The sequence below is a fragment of the Clupea harengus genome, chromosome 10, assembly GCF_900700415.2.
Source record: "Clupea harengus chromosome 10, Ch_v2.0.2, whole genome shotgun sequence".
Classification (NCBI taxonomy): Eukaryota; Metazoa; Chordata; class Actinopteri; order Clupeiformes; family Clupeidae; genus Clupea; species Clupea harengus.
Genome location: NC_045161.1, coordinates 25,079,237 through 25,096,873, shown reverse-complemented (window position 1 = coordinate 25,096,873; position 17,637 = coordinate 25,079,237). Strand labels below are relative to the sequence as shown.

Sequence of the window (17,637 nt, the reverse complement as noted above, 5' to 3'; positions counted from 1 at the left end):
ACTGCCACTTCCTCTGAAAAGAAATTGAACAAGAAAAAAATAAATAAAAAATACACACACACAAACTGAAAACAAAGTAAGCATTTCCTCCTTCAGTCTCCGCTGTCCAGCACTGTGGGAGAGTACAAAACAGGCGTGACGACATCACTTCCTGCAGGAGGACACGCCTGTCTGCTCTTGGCGTCTCTCTCTCCGGCAGTGTAAGAACTGGGGGGGTGGGAGGGGCAGAAACTGGCGGAAAGTGCCGGAAGGACGCCCCCTCAAGGGGAGGGGGAAGATGCCCATATTTGAGCAATGACTAATGATGCCAAATAAGAAGGAAAGAGATGCCTGTCATGGGAAGGGCAGAAGTGGGATAACAACACGATAAATTATGCACACTTCACCTCCGACACACACACACATACACACACACACACACACACACACACACAAAACATCACAAAACACCACACTCCTCATGCACTCCTCACAGCCCAATAGAGCTGAAGTCTACAGCCACATACACACACACACACACACACACACACACACACACACACACACAAAAGAGCCCACTGTAAAATAACACTATTAAACTGATTAAGGGCTTCTGTCAACACTTGGGAAGCAGCATTATGCAATGTGGACAGTGCAGGGGTGCCAGGGGCGAAAACAGAGCAAGAGAGAGGGAGAGAGAGAGGTGACCGGGAGAAAGAGTGAGAGGATGAGACTCACACACACACACACACACACACCAAAGGGCCCGGGTGAAACTGAGCCTGGGAGCTTTTGTCACTCCGGTGAAGAGCACATTTTTTCCCACACCTCCCGGGATCCGGACAGAAACTGCCAGAGTTTGGCCAGATATTCCACAAGGGATTCTACCACACACACATTTACTTCCTTCCAGCCACTGAAGCTCAAGTGTGCACACACACACACACACACACACACACACACACACACACACACACACACACACACACACACACATTGGGGATTTTAGGCACAATACTGCCAACAATCGACCACACACAGACTGTCAGGAAACTGTTGAGTAACCAAAGGCACATGTCTTGCACGGCAGTCAGTGCAGCCATGAGGTTGCCTGGAAGGCGATGAACGTCTTTCCGCTGTGAAGAGCACGTCTGGCTTACTGTCCACCCCTCCCCACCCCACTCCGCCCCAAAAAAAACAGCAGAGCTATGCAAGACTCGGGTCTGTCTTACGTTGCCACACTGTATTTCCTGCTTTGAAAAGCTCATTACTAAACGTTTGACGCACAGGTGGGTATAGTGACGAAGAACAAGTCGACCCAATATGAAGAACAGGCCAGAGAGAGGGAGGGAGTGGTGGTGCTAATCGGGGAGACTGCTGAGGTTTGGACACACAACATTCCATTGTCCCTGGGAGCCGAAACATCTGCGGGGGCCCTGGGACTCAGAGGGGCCCTCGCTCCAGAGATAGGGAGCACGTGCAGGAGGCGAAGTTGAGGGGCAGTTGTGGGTGGAAGGGTGGAAGGGTGGAAGGGTGGAAGGGTGGGGGGTACTAAGAGACACAGCTGCAGGTTTGCATGTTTGTGTGACTTGAGGGTGTCTTTAAGGGAGGGGGGTGGACGGCTCTGGGAACAAGACCAGCTTTGGCTTCATGTGAGTGGAGTGGACTCCTCCACCCGTCTCCGTCCGGCCCAGAGGCAGTGGAGGCCCCCGCTGTAGCCGGCCTGGATGCAACACCTGCCCCCTGACTCATGTAGAGACCCAGAGCAACACACCTGAGCAGACAGCAGTCGTACTCACACTGACGTACACTCAGTTACACTCTTACTGCCCAGAAGGAGGCACACTCACACACAGGCACAGACACACTCACACTCACACACATGCACAGACACACTCACACTCACACACATGCACAGACACACTCACACTTACACACATGCACAGACACATGCACACACGCACGCACACACACACACACTCACACACGCACAGACACAGACACGCATGCACACACACAACTGCAGGTGGAGGAAATGGAGAGAGGATGTGTGTGACCACACGAAAGTATGAAACACTATTGCATATGTTACATGTCCAATTCCCGGCATCTTTGCATTAGCAAATAAGCATTGAGTGGCATTATAACGGCAAAGGATGGGTATGCAGTAATACTGTAAATACCCAATAATGTCATTAGTAAAAGTCTTTTTTTTTTTTTTCTAGAGAGAAGGGCAGTGCCTGACTTTTGCACATAAATGCAGAAGTTGTCACTTTATGTGAAGAGGTGGCGGGGCGACCTTCCCGCAAGCAGAGCATGCTGCTTCCTGATGTTAGGTTTTGGGGTTCAATCAGTCACTCATAACATTCACCACTTTGTTATTACAATGCTGTCGGGTCAGGTTCTGCAGTCAGGATGCTGAGCTGGTTCTGCATGGGGGGCTTTGTTCCTTGCAGCTGTGGTTTTAATGTTTGTCTCATTATCTGTGAAGACTGGCCATCTTTCAAGCTCTATGTCACCACCATGAGTTCCCCAACCACCACCCTCATCTGCACTCATCACATGGAGTCCCCCCCCCTACATGCCCTGGGTTGTAACTGGATGAGTGCCTAGGTACATAAGAGTCCCACTTTGACCTTGTGAAGTCGAGGTTAACTTTGTCAGACACAATTGCCATTGTGTGAGGCTCATTAAAATCAAGGGAAATGTCTCGGGTGAGTTGACAGGAAAACGCATGACCAATGGGTTTCACCCATCCTGAAAGTTTCTTTTGTTCAGCAACAGCTATTACAAGCACATCGTAGATGCACAGCTAAGCTCAATATCGCCATCTGCAGGCGAGTCTGATTCAGTACAGATGTCGGCTGGACGTTATTTCCTGAGCCTGGAGCCATTCCATGTGGTTAATCCTAAACGTATTAGCCTTATATTCACAATAATATCTCTGACAATAACTAACTATCATTAAAATGAATATTGCAATAACATGCATTTTGATTTGAATTGTGTTACACAAGTTGCACATGTGCATGAAATGCGCTATATAAAGAAAGTTGCCTTGCCTTGCCTTACACAATTCCAATCTTCAAACCAAAAAATATGAAATGTCTTTTTCAAACACAATTTCAACTTCAAAGAACACTTTCCAGTAGCATACAGTTGACTTTAAATGGGGTTATCCTCACACAAATCTCACTTCATCTCTAAAGACCTGAATAAAATCACTCATTAAATTGTCTCAAAACTGAAATACAATTTCCACTTTCAACAGAAGATGCAGTTCTGAAAAATTCACACAACAATTCACACAACACAAAATAAAGTTCAATCAAATGCAAAAACACAGACAGGTAGAAACACATCGCATAGAGCCGATGACTCAACAGTGACACGCCAAGTGACATCACCAGTGTCTTCATTGACAAGACGAGTGAGTCACATCAGCGGGAAGTCTCTCATTTCTGGCTGACTCAAGTGAAGAGAAATACTGGCCTTGAATCTTCTGTTAATCTGGAAAAAGAGGCCATGATATCTGGGACAAAGGTCACATCAGCTAATTTCATGCCGGACCAAAGACTGTCAGTGACTGAGGGAAAGCATTGAGATTATCTTGTCTGTGTGTGTGTGTGTGTGTGTGTGTGTGTGAAACGGAATTATCTATTTGCAACATTAAAGGGGGTGAAAGCTGTTTTTCCTCATCAGTCAGACAGAGTAACTACTTGAGTTTTCAGTGCTGGATCACATGACTACTTGCGTCATACGAGACAGCCTGTATTTATACACATTAACTTCATCATTCAATAACTGACAAAGCGTTATTCAGGAAGAGAGTACCTCAGTCTGTTTTTAAGGGTCAGTAAGGAAAAGAATGATGATGACATGAAAATAGGTGATGCAATTGGACTGCAGTTGATCTCGGGTCACCACAACAGGTGACTGAAACACGTTAAAACATTTCTAAGGTGGTTTACTGAATAATATTTTTGGTGTACCCCAACTAAGGCTACATTCCAGATGGGAAAAAACTCATTATGACGTGAACAATTACAATATATTAGTCCACACCCTAACTGCTTATGGAGTACTTCAATCCCACCACAAGAGGGCAGCGTCATATCACACACAGTGCCAAGGAAAGGGATTTTGAGAGGGAGGTCTGTGCTCCTATGCCATGCATAATTGATGTTGTTAGTCAAGGATGTCATCTGATCACTTCACAAAGCCCTGGTCCACAATAAAGGGGGCCACCCAGTCCATTTCCTAATTAGATGGACCACAAACATATGTCCACTGTTACCAGGCAGAGAGAAGCGCTGAAACACAGGGGGGGGGAGATGGAGTAGGACTCTTCCATCACACCACAGGGAGGGCAGAGTGTGAGGGCTCAACCAGGGACTAGCTGACTTTGGACGCGGTTCAGATGTAGTATTCACCGTCAGGTGGCCGTAGTGAACGAGTGTCTCTCTCTCTCTCTCTCTCTCTCTTTCTCACACCTTTAACCTTCCCATCAAAAGCCTGCTCTTGTTAAAGGAATACTTTTTTGGAGGGAAAGCAAATCTACTCCAATGTACCACTTACTTCAAATTAAGTGAATTATCTGAGGTGTTTGGTGCCCAGATTAGGAGTAGAGGCAGTGAGGGAAACACCCTGTCTTTATCTTACCTTCAACCTACTAATCAAAAGCCTACTCTCCTTAAATGAGCGCTTTTGGAGGAAAAGCCAAAATCATTTTTTTTTTTTCACTTACTTCAAATTAATTAAATTAGCTTACATGTTTTGGGCTCGGATTGGAAATAAATCAGGTAAGGCATTCCTTTTTATGTCAGGGGAATGTTTTGCTAATGTTTATCATCACATTCATTCATTCATGACTATGTTCCCATTTCATAGAACATTTGCAGCATTATAAAAATGTTCTCTGCATTCAGTGCATCATAATGTTTGCATCTAACAACGTGAGAACATCTAGGGAACGTTATGTAATGTTTTGAAAACTTTCCCCGTTACCTAACATAATGAATATTTGACCAAGAGCTAGACAAATCCCACAATGTCACCTTGATGATCAGCTGAAAATTGAATTTGTCCAGAAGTTTTGTTTTGTTGAAACTTTTCTGGTGAGGGATTTGTAATGTGGTTTGTCTGACTGACACACTGGTCAGCCATCAGGCGAACGGTTACCCTTGATGTCCTAACGTCACTTGCACTTGTTGTTTGCAGATAGCAGCCACTGATTGACTAGTCAGGCTGAACTAAGGAGAGGCGGTCTCCATCTTGAACCCTGACTGTGGCATGTTGTACGTCAGTGTGAGTGAGCTTTACGATTGGCCGTCCTGTTCTTGTTTAACGTGCAGGAAGAGATAAGCAGAAGACTTTTGCATTTTAGTGTCACTGGTGCAGCTTGGTGTTTAGATAAGCATTGCACCAGAGAAGTCTCATTCAACATCATGATGTGGCTAACTAGCATGCTAACTAAATAGCTACATGTAACTGTATTGTATCCAGGGGTAGGATTTCTAGGTTGAAACACTTCACACCTGGTTTTGATATTCAGAGAGGGCTCAAAAGGAGACCTTGTTCACACTGGCTATCTGGCAGTAGCTTGTTTTTGTGGTGGGTGTAGCGTTAATATTCACACAGATCATGAAGCAGTTGGAGGTGATCAATCTGGCAGCCTTGAGGAGTTCTGGCGTCCTCATCATCGCCTTGATGTGTCAAGGCCCCTACATGCAGCCAGCCTGGCTTAGACACTTACTCTCACGTTCGTTTCAACTTCCAAACAACCATAATAATTTGAAACATTTCGGTCAAAAGTCACAGGGTGCCAAACCGAATCAGCAGTTAGACCCTAAGGAACGGAAATAACTGCCTGTTGCACAATGTTAACAGCATAGTATACATACAAAAGAAAATGGGACCAACCTCAATATTCAGGGGTTGGGAAGGGCTCCGGATGTCCAGATTCAGCTAAGATGCAAGAGGAACCTGAAAAGAGAGAGAGAGAGGAGAATGTTAGGACCTGTCAGTATAACATCACCCTCAGCTCTGTGGAAACATTAGCTTCATAATGGTGTTATGTGGCTTCAAATGGACTTCATTAAGAGGTCATAGAGAGGCCTGCCAAGAATGACCCTCGAGCCCCTCAAACCACATGTTGAGTCATAGTGAGGGCAGAGTTTTGAGGAGGAAGAACCACACACACACACACACACACACACACACACACACACACACACACACACACACAAACACAAGGCACCCACCCAGTGACTCCACCTGAGAATATGCTTTGTGTGTGTGTGTGTGTGTGTGTGTGTGTGTGTGTGTGTGTCTGTGTGTGTGTGTGTGTGTGTGTGTGTGTCTGTGTGTCTGTGTGTGTTTTCAATGCATTCCAGTGAAACCAGTCAGACCTTGTTGTCTGAGCTTCTCCTCCCAGGCGTCTGCTCCTGGTCACTGTGGTGTAAACTAAGACCAGACACCAAACCTCCACACAAAACAGACAGAATGAGAACAAGGGAGAGAGAGAGAGAGAGGGAGAGGGAGGGAGAGGGACAGAGAGAGGGAGGGGGAGGGAGGGAGAGAGAGAGGGAGAGTGAGAGAGAGGCAGAGGCAGAGAAACAGAAGGAGAACAAGGGAGAGAGAGAGAGGCCGGAAACGCTTGCAAGTTTACTGTGTGTTTAACAGCTCTTCTTGGTTTGGATTCCTGAGCACTCTGCCAGCCTCGCTGCCCGCAGCACAACAGGAATTTCCAAAAATGTTCTTGGTGTGCGACATGGGAAGGGAGGTACCGCACTGGTCTGAGCAGAATATGATCTTTGAAGAATATGATTCAGAGCGCTCTGACGCCCTAGTTTGGCCCTAGTTTGGTGGCGAAAACCGGCCGATGCGTGGATTTTGGAGATATGCATGGCAACATATTCTTCTCTGACAGGGAACATTTGCCAATCACAAACCATCAATGCCCAATTCTGATATATCTATTGGGCAACAAATATCACTTTCCCTTTATTGAAAGGGTGGTGCATTATGCCATTATACCACCAAGAAAGCAGGAGCAGACCTGTGTGGTTAGCTGATGCAATTCATCTGTCTTTGATATCCTCAAAGTTAAAGCGTATCCCAGCAGGCTTTAAACGTTTTAATGCAGGAAGGGATTGCATTTAAGTTGATCAACGTGTTCAAATTCATCAACATAAACCTAGCTCATAATCGACCATATATCATGCACTCCCCATCCCTCATGTAGTCTAATGGTCACTGCTTCTCTTGTCTTTTACGCACACGTTTCCAACCCTGACAAATGTCTCTGGGACGTCCCAGAGAGGTGTCAGTATATCTACATATACAGTCACCAGTACCATTGCGTCTTGCAAATGAATACATTTATATGTCCGCTCTCTCCGGACGACCCAGTGATGAGCCAAATGCTCTGCTAAACAGGCTTTCACTCACCTGTTCGGTTCTGCTAGAAAAAGCCATGTAAAGGGTCAAATTCCAATCTAATTAACGTTGAATAGCCGTACATAGTTACCTGAGTTGAACCTGATACCTAATATTCTGATGCAGTAAACGCTTAAAGTGGCATTATGCAGTAATTGTACTTCAGGGTTAGGGTAAGGATAAGCTGTTTTACCTTAAAATAACAGCTTAAAAAAAATTGGGGCGCTACAATGACTTTTAATATGGAGAATCGCTTCCGTGCCGTTGCCATACCAGGGTCTGTAGGCATATTACTGGTTAATGTAGGTTTGGCTGAAGCCGCCCGGTTTCTACTGTCTGCCGAACTAGTAAGTAGCTTATTTGCCGTCTTGCTTTGTCTTGTGTTGCACTTGCTTGATGTTTGACTGTGTTAGGACAGTTGTTGACTAACTAGTTTGTCATAGTCTCAAAGTAAGCACATTTCAAGAGGTTTTGCTAGTTTTAGCCGCTAGCATCTCGTTAGCGATTAGCAATTGTTCCGTGATGCTGCTTTAAGATATAGGCTACATTTTTCATTTCAGTGCCGAGCTCCGAAGTTGCAAATGTGTTCCATTAGATGAATCTAGATGATTAAATTAAATGTGTATCACATGTAACAAATGAAATATATATTTAACATGCTATGCCTAAATACATTCTCCATAATGTATGCCTTTATGGGATAGGCTATATTGACCTCGACAAAAATAGCTTGTCATAGAGCAAAACTACGACACATTCTTTTCATACAGGTTCAAAATCACATTCCCTTATCAACAATATAACAGTCAGTTCGAAGGGATGTGGCTTGAGCATTTTAAAACATGTCTGACAAGTTACAATTCTGTGTCAACAAAGTTCCTGTTCAAGGGTGTGTGTTACAGTTAATTTGGAGTCAATCGCTTTCTGGTAATTGGCTTCTAAATTTAAAGTGACACATGGATGCCCACCCTGGAATCAGGTCAAAGCCTTGAGTCCTTCTGCAGCGTTCATTTGAAAAAGTGTGTGTGTTCGCTTTGGGAATGCAACATCAGGACGTTTAGCAGCGTTCAATGTTAAATGTATTAGTCTGCTCATAAGGACCGCAGCCAGGGTCTGGACTTGGGTATTGCTAAGCAACAGGCATGCAAGTTCATAGAAACAGCTTATGTAAGGACACAGCTCATTTGGTAGAGGAGGCATATTTAGTGGACTGACAGGGACATGAGCATGCATGCACACACACACACACACACACACACACACACACACACACACACACACACACACACACACACACACACACACACACACACACACACACACACACACACACACACACACACACACACACACACACACACAGGTGTGGTAAAGGTAAAACCAAGGGTGACTTTGTGTAACCCTAACAATGCAATGTGTTTTACAGAGAAATGCAGGATGAGGAGAAAGTGCATATAAGCCTGAAGGCATTCATGTCCCTCATGAAGGGTGAGGTTGGACCAAATGGTCCTTCACTAATACCTTTCGTGGAGATGAAATGTGAATTTTTAAAGGCCACTGGCAATAAGTGTTGAAACACAAGGGTGGACGAGCCGGTGCTTAAGGAACCCAACGACAGGAATCTGTGTGACTGGACAAAACAAGCAGCCACCAGGCTGAGCGCCTGTGAGGCCAAATGCGGGTATATGGATCGCTAGGCAACAGGCAGGAAACTCGTCATGGAGACAGGAGAGAGAGAGAGCGAAAGAGACAGAGATAGAGGCAGAGAGAGAGAGAGGCAGACAGAGAGAGAGGCAGAGAGAGAACAACCATGGGGAAATGCTTTAATGAAACATCAAGTCATAAAGAGTAAGGCAAAGTCCAAAAACAGAGGTACTTCCCCCATTCAGTGGCCTGACTCTATCTGAAGCCTGCTTGGTTTCTGAGAAGCACACAGCTGAGATTACAGCTCATGCACATATTTTTATTCACAAAGGGAAAATATAGTGTCTATATATATATATATATTTTGCTATCATATATATATATATATATCCCTGTGTATGTCTGTGAGGGTTGGGTCATTGCTGTTAAACCTCACTTCCACAGCACAGTCCACAGAGATGAGATGAGATATGAGCCAACTGAAGAGTGCATGGTGGGGAGCAAGCAAGCTGTCCTGCAGGTCACGTTTACACCAAACAACGCTGGGGCTTATGCCGGCGCAACACCAGGGAAACCAGTGGCATGTCAGCACCGTCTCAACGCACGGGCACAACAAAGCCCCCCACTGTCTATTTATAGCCCACGGAGATGGGAACTATGCCAGAGCCCAGGCTCCATCGATACGCCTCGCCTCGCCTCGCTCCGAGATGGACGATCCCGCCGCGCATTACCTTTAATCATATCTGAGTCCACGGCCAGGGCCCAGCTGGAATTCTATTGGATGATGCACAGAGCTCGCACTCGCTCAGATGTTGTACTCCGGTCTGGCCATGACTGAGGTGCTGAAATGTTTTATTACCTACTGTGTTCCGCAGTTGCTTAGCAACCTGTTACTTCCTTGGCCACCTCATGTTTGCTATGGCTCCCGTCGGACTGTGAGTGACAATGTGTGCTGACTTTAGAGGCTTGGGGGGGGCTGCAACAGTTTGTCCACAATGTAATGCACTCTCTCTTGACCCTTCATTAAGAGCGCATCAAGCTAGTGCCTGGAGCCGTGCTGCCACTGAGGGCTTGTGTTTGGGTGGTTAATCCACACTGAGTGTTTTTTTTTGCGGGCTGACCTCTGTTGTCTCCCGAGCGTCGATACTTGGCTTGTGAAACACCATTTATCAATTGTCTGACAGGCCTAGACCCTCGGCGTGTCTGTTCACCGGCTCTCAGGTGACAGGGACAGCTGGGAGGGCCACGCTGTTGCATCACCCCTTCAGGTCCTTCAGGGCCAACGCTACGCTTTTGCCTGGAGGCGTCCTACCTCTCCAGACATCCATCATGTGTGAAACTCAAGCTGTTTGGCGCAGGATAGCGCTGTCGGCCCAAGAAACTCTCCTCGGTCTCGCTCTTGCTCTGTAATTAATGGGTTGTATCCTCTCTGTGCAGCGCTGGCCAGCCATCTCTGTGAGGGTGATAAATGAGCTCGGTCTGAGCACGAGTGCGCTCGGGGCCGACTGCTGTCTAAGGTCGAGGAAAAGAGAGAGAGAGAGAGAGAGTTCATCTCAGAACTACTGGGGTAGAGAGGGAAAGAGTAAGTGTGAGAGACACTGAGTCAGAGTAAATATAAGGGAGACAGATGGGGGGGAGGGAAAGGTGTTAGGAGAGAGAGAGAGAGAGAGAAGCTGAGAAAGATAAAGAGAGTTAGAGTAATGCTGGGGTCAGACTACACAAATTCAGCCCGATTTTGACAAGGTTTGACGCGTCTACAAATTTCCAGCGTAGGGTCTGAATATGAACGTCGGAAAGAACGAACGGACCATGAAGTGTGACATAACTGAAGAACAGCGATGTGGCTTCTGTGAAACCCCACAACGAAAAGTCTAGCATGTCAGTTTTTTGTATTTATCTGCATAGTTTGGCAACTCCTATGACGTGTTCCTTGATGTTGACCAAGAAGATGACAGAGTTCTCTCAGGCGTCCTTATGTAAACATGGCAAAGACACAAAGGGATGCTGCTGTTGTGGCTAACAGGATACACAACCCATACTGTCCTCTTTGTGACACCAAGGAACGGGTTCACAATCGTTCTTTCTTTCTTTTTTTCTTTTTTTTACACAAGACCGCCAGCATTATACAGTACATAGCGCTTCTGTAGCTGACATGATGATTAGTCAGGGTGTTGCAAAGTCTGCCAACCAAAACACAGTAACAATTTATGGCACTATGATTGCCTAGTCTGACATGGATACCATTGTGAAAGACAAATATATTGTGTAGTCTGATCCTGGCATAAGACAAAAAAAGAAAAAAGGAAAGAAAGAGTGAGAGAGAGGGAGAGAGGAAGAGAGAGAGTGAGAGAGAGGCAGAGAGAGAGAGAGAGAGAGAGAGAGAGAGAGAGAGAGAGAGAAGAGCTCCACTGAGAGTCGCTAATGAATGAGCAAGCTCTCTGGTGGCGCACCTAATACGACTTAATGCATAATCCCAACGCACGCTCAGCTCACCGCAGATGGATGGATGAAGTAGTGTTCCACGTTACAAGCCTCACACATTTTCTGCGCCACTAGCGAATGAAACGGAAAGGTCGGGGGGGGGGGGGGATTTTAAAATAATGGAACTGATGATTGCAAACACACTCCCAACGGTTGCCCTTTTGACCCCGTGGAACTTGTGATGTGTGACGGTGAGGAGCTTTGATTTTGACAAAGGCAAATGGGTCCATAAATAGTAGAGCACAGAGGGGCCCGTTTCCAAGGAAACAATAGAGACCTATGAGCAGGCCGTCAGAAAGGTCAGAGTTCACCAGGCCAGCACTCCACAGCCTGCTCTGCCTGAGGACCCAGAAAGAGAGGAGGGTGTAAAAGGTGTGATTAGGTCAGGACAACTTCCTGACATATGCCTAATTTATGCACATTTAATTCCTGAAAATAGGACAGAAGTGAAATGTTTTCAATACAGATGAAATCATGCAGACGTGAAGCACCTCGACACTGATACAGTTACTAATGTAATGACTAATCTAAACGCTGATCTCGACTACAGTTACTAATGTAATGACTAATCTAAACGCTGATCTCGACTACAGTTACTAATGTAATGACTAATCTAAACGCTGATCTCGACTACAGTTACTAATGTAATGACTAATCTAAACACTGATCTCGACTAGTTACTAATGTAATGACTAATCTAAACGCTGATCTCGACTACAGTTACTAATGTAATGACTAATCTAAACACTGATCTCGACTACAGTTACTAATGTAATGACTAATCTAAACGCTGATCTCGACTACAGTTACTAATGTAATGACTAATCTAAACGCTGATCTCGACTACAGTTACTAATGTAATGACTAATCTAAACACTGATCTCGACTAGTTACTAATGTAATGACTAATCTAAACGCTGATCTCGACTACAGTTACTAATGTAATGACTAATCTAAACGCTGATCTCGACTACAGTTACTAATGTAATGACTAATCTAAATGCTGATCTCGACTACAGTTACTAATGTAATGACTAATCTAAACACTGATCTCGACTAGTTACTAATGTAATGACTAATCTAAACGCTGATCTCGACTACAGTTACTAATGTAATGACTAATCTAAACGCTGATCTCGACTACAGTTACTAATGTAATGACTAATCTAAACACTGATCTCGACTAGTTACTAATGTAATGACTAATCTAAACGCTGATCTCGACTACAGTTACTAATGTAATGACTAATCTAAACGCTGATCTCGACTACAGTTACTAATGTAATGACTAATCTAAACGCTGATCTCGACTACAGTTACTAAGGTAATGACTAATCTAAACGCTGATCTCGACTACAGTTACTAAGGTAATGACTAATCTAAACGCTATGCATTTACCTAGCAACTCTTGAGCCTGGTGCTGCTTCTGTGTGTTTTGTGTGCTGACCTGCTGTCAAGAATGGGCTGGCAATGATGTGGCAAATGATGACACATGGCTATTACACACACATACACACACACACAGTGGACAGAACAGTCAATTACACACACACACACAGTGGACAGAACAATCAATTACACACACACACACACACACACACACACACACACACACACACACACACACACAGACAGACAGACACACACACACACACACACACACACACACACACACACACAAACGCACACACGGCTCTTCACAGCGACAGCATTCAGTATGGTAACCACCATACCAGCGTCACCAGTGTCACGCTCAGGCACGACTGTGTGTGTGTCTGCCAAACTCAGGCACGACTGTGTGTGTGTCTGCCAAACTCACTAACGTGGGGATCGTTGTGACGTAAGTGAGAAAATGACGTCTTGAAATAGATGAATAAAGAGCTTCGTTCTGTCACACACGGCCACTCGATGCCACTGGACTAACCTGGGCACAAAACCTCCCTGCTCACTGCTCTTCACCTCCTTCCTTTTCCTCCCAGACAATCCAGCAATTCATCGTGCCCTTTCTGTGTGTGGCCGGGTAAATCCATTATGCTTTTATTAAAGAAAGAGACTCACTCTTTTGTGCCCTTTGCTTAGCAAAATACATTTCCCACAAGCCCTGTGATTAAGTTAGCCAATATTACCTCATTAAGAGAAAGGGCCGGCTCACAAACATATACAGTTGAACTTTGACAAAGCCAGTGTTAAAAACAGGCCATCGCTGTGAATAAGAGTGTTTCTCACACTGATGAGGAGCAAGTTTTAACTACGGCTGGGCATTTCAAGTAAAAATACCACTCCCTAATCGCTAGGAACTATTCAACTACTACTTCACAATTATTCAACATCCCCATCCCTAGTTTTAACCTTGCAGAAAAAGAAAGCTACAGCCAAGGTTATACTCCTTATATAACCATGTCGAGGACAGCACCCCTTTGCAATGGATAAACAATTCATTTCGACAACCTATAGCCCAATACTCCTAAAACATATATTTTACTTTCTGAACGTGCAGAAAGGGTAGGTAATGTCCTTTAAAGAAACATGTTCATTTTAAAAAGCTGTAGTTTCTTTATAACACATGACCTTCCCTTTCCACACATTCAACAAGCAAAAGCCAAAGAAACACATCTACTACCCTCCGGACTACAACATGGTGAGAGGATGTTAGTCCCAGCACCTCTCCCACCTGTGACCTGCACTGAACAGCAGGCCTCAGTGTTCTCTCTCTCGGTATGTGGCAGGCCAGAAAGTGTGTCACAGAGACATGAAAGGCAAAAACAAGTTGGCCAAATGAGAGCAGTTGAGCTCGCTCGCTCGCAAACAGACTAATTATAACATGGTGCCTGACTGGGCTGTTAAGACTAAACACAACTAAGTGGCCACCGAGAGGCTGGCTGTCGTCATACAGAAACCACTGGCCAACAACAACAAGAAAAAGAGGTACAACAAAAAGCATTTACATTTTTTTTTATCAGGTGTGACAGATGAACACGTGACTTTAACATCTGTATTGGGCATTTCACGTCAGATGGTTTGGAAAGGTCACTGACACCAAGGACTTGCCTCTGTGATTGTTTCCGTAGGCTTAAGACAGGGACGACAGACTGAGAGGTTTGCACGTTTCATGAGGCTAGACTGATGTAAATGCCTGAGTGGCCCACGTGACCCCGAAACACTGCACACTGTATATTACGGACAGCCATAATAGCATCAACCAGATACCCTCCAGAAAGGCGAGCAGGGGAGGAGAGAGGAAGAACGGACAGCTGGACGCATCTGCAGGGTCACACTGAAACAATGGCGAGGACACACACACACACACACACACACACACACACACACTTCACGCTACAGTGACAGAATGTGTTGTACGTCAGCATGTCCCTGTGCCTTGGGGTAGAATGCCTGGTTGGAGTGCGTCCCTGAAAAAAAGGGACAGATAGAGACAGGGAGAAACAGAAAGCAGAGAGAGAGAGAGAGAGAGAAAGTGATAATGGAGAGAGAGAAAGACAGAGAGAGTGAATGGGGAGCTATATATAGACAGAGGGGGAGAGAGGGAGAGAGAGAGAGAGAATAGGAAAGACGGAGGGGGAGAGAGGTAGACAGAGAGGGAGAGGGAGAGAGAGAATAGGAAAGAAAGAGGGGGAGAGGGAGAGTGGGCAGAAGGGTCAGAGCCCAGGACGCGAGAGGGGCTGTGTGTGTGGGGGGTGATGCGCAGCGGGCACCTCATGTGGCACTCAAGCAGCTGATGCTGATGAAGGTGGACGCAGGCAGCGATCACAAGGCCACCGCACGCCGCTCCACACATGCGCACACACACACACAGACACAGACAGACAAACAGACAGACAGACAGACAGACAGACAGACAGACAGACAGACAGACAGACAGACAAACACACACACACATGCACACACTGACAGACAGATACACACAGACAGATACACACACACACACACACATACAAACACTCACAAGCTGTACTCTGGATCTGACTTGTCTAGGAGTTGTCAAGTTCGGTCATGGTTAATGATAACATCAAAGATCAACTCATCATCAGTGACCTTGTGGTGACCTTGCGGTGACCTTGTGGTGATCTTGTGGTGACCTGCTCAGAGCCCAAACCGTAAACACCACGAAACAGACACGTGAACACTGACCACTGACCAAAAAATAATGGCCAATATCTTAACAAAAACAGGCTTCACACAAAATAGGCTAAATGTTCACAAAAAACACACGACACACCACGGGCCCCATCTCAGTCTGATGGTGCACAGGTATTATTTATTAGACTGGTGGTGTGAGTGTTTTTTTGTGTTTTTTTAGGGGAAGGGGGTTAGTAATGATGGTGTGTCTGGGGGGGTTGAGAGGGTCTTTTTTTTATTGGGCTGGTGGTGACGCAGACTCCCCTCCCCAGGGGCACAGCATGGAACTGGAGTAGAGGAGGCAGCCAGAGGGGAGGGGCACCAGCTCACGAGATAAACCCACACTGGGGTTCACACACTGTAGCTAGGCAACAGGGCTCAGTCCCACGTCATTACCAGGGGGGGGGGGGGGGGGGGAGAGAGACGGATTGAGAGACAGTAGGGAGAGAGAGAGAGAGAGAGAAAGAGAGAGAGAAGGAGGGAGAAAATCTGGTGGTGAGAAACTGACACATTGTTGTTGGCGGTGGGGGGGGCGGGGGGTGGAGCGAGAACAGCTGATCTTCCACTCAACTCGTTGTCAGTCTCTGTTAACCCAAAAGGGAGAGTCTGGCCACAGCACCCCAGGCAAGTGAACACACATAAAAAGTTGGCTTTTCAGTAAACTCACAATAAGGTTTCCAGCGCAATGTCAACTGCCTAGAAAGAGCTGGTCAACATGAACTTCAATAGTATATTATGGTACAGTATAACTAAGAGGTAAATTCCAAGCATTCAAGTACTCAACAGTATAAAATAATATACTTGAACACTTGAAGAATAAACTCTGCAATCCAATTTCTTGTATATCACAGAAAAGGAAACCTACTGAAATCTACTGATATGAGGATGAGTATATCCTGAAAGAATGTTTGTCTGAGCAGCTTAGTCAGTGTGAAACATCTCCAAATAGACATCAAAATGCAGCAACAAGCTTTATGTAGAGACTGAAGAAGTACAAGTTTAAAAGTGGCAATAAGTTCAGCACCTCCGTCTTGCCCCTTTAATGCACTCCTCAATTTCATTACGTTTACTGCTTGCTCCGTGTCTTCAAAGTGAAAGAGATGCAACGTTAACTGTTTCACTGCCTCATGTATCTACAGTAGAGGTGTTGGCTTAGTGGCAGACACCCAAACCTTAGGGGGTCGATGGAGACTTACTGGCACAGGAAAGCTGCTGTGGCGCTCACTCACGTTCCAGCCGTGTGGAATGTGAGCACAAACCAGGCACAATGAGGGAGAAAACTGGCTCAAACTGGAAAAGCAACATTCATTGGGCAGCAACTCCATTCCACTGATGATTGAGAGAGTCTTGCTCTGCAGTTAATAGGAGTTTTCACACCAAGACATAACTAAACAAATGAGGAAATAAACAACAATAAACAACACAAACACCAGCTTCATACACACACACACACACACACACACACACACACACACACACACACACACACACACACACACACACACACACACACACACACACACACACACACACACACACACACACACACACACACACACACACACAAGTCGTTTGGTCATTCAAGCCAATCATGAAGAACAGCACAAGGGTGTAAGTTCCCATGTGTCACCAACAGTGGACCGGCTGAGAGCATCGCCCTGTTAATGGGACTTTTTCTCATCCGAAGCCACTGATACAAAGTGACAAGTAGACAAAAAACAAACTGGGCCCACGTCCAACCACACACAATTAAGGATCCATACAGCATAAGCCACCATCCATAATGACAATCAACCATGAATCTCTCACCATCAGCTGTGTGCTGAGAGAGTACAGTACAGCTCTGAGCGGGCGGACGCTTTCTCTCTCCCTCTCTCTCCCTCTCTCTCTCTCTCTCTCTCTCTCTCTCTCCCTCTCCTTCTCTCTCTCTCCCTCTCGTACACTGGCAGACACTGGTGA

The 17,637-nt window shown here is 45.6% G+C and overlaps 1 protein-coding gene across 1 annotated transcript in view; it reads right to left on the bottom strand.

The window, feature by feature from the left end:
* Positions 1 to 17,637, bottom strand: part of gng12b (guanine nucleotide binding protein (G protein), gamma 12b) — a 40,539-nt gene that overhangs the window by 20,893 nt on the left and 2,009 nt on the right. Inside the window, exon 2 of the mRNA XM_012821692.3 lies at positions 5,902 to 5,964. The gene's annotated coding sequence lies outside the window, so the exon portion shown is untranslated. The remainder of the gene's footprint in view (positions 1 to 5,901; positions 5,965 to 17,637) is intronic.